The sequence below is a fragment of the Gossypium raimondii genome, chromosome 2 (assembly GCF_025698545.1).
Source record: "Gossypium raimondii isolate GPD5lz chromosome 2, ASM2569854v1, whole genome shotgun sequence".
Lineage (NCBI taxonomy): Eukaryota > Viridiplantae > Streptophyta > Magnoliopsida > Malvales > Malvaceae > Gossypium > Gossypium raimondii.
The window spans coordinates 27,320,890-27,322,666 of NC_068566.1; the positions used below are offsets into that span (position 1 = coordinate 27,320,890).

General features: G+C 39.9%; 1 non-coding gene across 1 annotated transcript; it reads right to left on the reverse strand.

Annotated features, from left to right (window-relative positions):
- Positions 1-428: 428 nt before the first annotated feature.
- LOC128039525 (small nucleolar RNA R71) lies at positions 429-535 on the reverse strand. The gene has a single exon (XR_008194026.1). It is a non-coding gene; the product is annotated as a small nucleolar RNA R71 (small nucleolar RNA).
- Positions 536-1,777: the final 1,242 nt, after the last annotated feature.

Genomic DNA, 1,777 nt, shown 5'->3' on the forward strand with positions numbered 1-1,777 from the left:
AAGACCAAGGTAATGAAGCCGATTATGTACAAAATCCTATCCTCATTGCCGATGATAGGGATCGATGCATCAGACAATATGCTGTGCCACTTTTCAGTGAGTTAAACCCAAGAATTAGAAGGCCAGATATTGAGGGAACCCAGTTTGAATTGAAACCAGTGATGTTTCAAATGCTACAAACGGAGGGCCAATTTAGTGGTATGCCCACGGAAGATCCACATCTCCACCTTCGATTGTTTATGGAGGTTAGTGATTCATTCAAGATAGCCGGTGTGACTGAAGACGCATTGAGGTTGAAGTTGTTTCCGTACTCATTGCGAGATCGAGCACGAGCATGGCTCAATTCATTGCCACCAAGTTCCATATATACATGGAAATAATTAGCAGAGAGATTTTTGGTTAAGTATTTCCCACCTAGCAAAAACGCTAAGTTGAGGAACGAGATCACAACTTTCCAACAATTGGATGACGAGTCTTTGTATGAGGCTTGGGAGCGATTCAAGGAGTTACTTCATAAATTTCCTCATCATGGGATTCCTCATTGTATCCAGTTGGAGACATTCTATAATGATCTCAATGCACATACAGGATTGATGGTAGATACTTCCTCGAATGGTGCAATTTTGTTTAAGTCTTATAATGAGGCTTATGAGATCATCGAGAGGATCGCGAGTAATAACTATCAATGACCAACAAATCGAATAACTTCAGGAAGATGAGTAGCTGGAGTTCATGAATTTGACTCTCTCACTTCGTTATCGGCTCAGGTATTGTCTATTTCCTCTATGTTAAAACAGTTAATCGCTAATAGTACTATTAATTTTGCAGCTCAGCCACCAAGTCCGTTTGAAGTAGTTTCCTGTTTGTACTGTGGGGAAAGTCATTCTTTTTAGAATTGTCCATCAAATCCTGAGCCAATGTACTATGTGGGGAACCAATATCAAAATAGGAGTGGACAAGGACCCCAGTCCAACTTCTACGATCCTTCATGGCGTAATCATCCTAACTTTTCTTGGAGCAACCAAGGAAATGGACCAAACAATAATTTATTGCAGAAAAAACCCAACCAATCTCCAGGGTTTAATCAGCAAGCTCCAAAACCACCTCAATCTGAGGCATCAAACAGTTTGGAGAACTTGTTGAAAGCATACATGGCAAATAATGACGCTTTGATCTAAAGCCAAGCAGCAACATTGAAAAATTTGGAAAACCAAATGGGTTAGTTAGCTACGGAGCTTCGTAATAAATTGCAAGGAACCTTGCCGAGCGATACTGAGAATCCAAGAAATTCGGGTAAAGAACATATTAAGGTAGTGGCATTGCGAAATGGAAAGACTCTGGAACCCCGATTGATTGATGTCGATGATGAGCATGTTGAAAAGGAGGAAAGTCAACAAGCTATTGAAGTTCCTCCACCAAAGGAATCAAAATCTGCAAAGTCTAACAAGGTAAAACTTGACCTAGTGAATTCAGATATTTTAACATCTTCTTTGGATGGAGATTTACCTACTCAGAAAAGTTCTCCGGTTCAACCGAAAGTTCCATCACCTCCATATCTGCAAAGATTGCAGCAACACAAGCAGAAATAGGAGGTGCAATTTAAGAAGTTTTTGGATGTTCTGTAGCAGTTACACATCAATATTCTATTGGTGGAGGCTTTAGAACAAATGCCAAATTATGTGAAGTTTATAAAGGATATACTGTCCAAGAAAAAACGACTAAGTGAGTATGAGACTGTTGCTTTGACAAAGGAGTGCAGTGCGTTCCTGCAAAACAA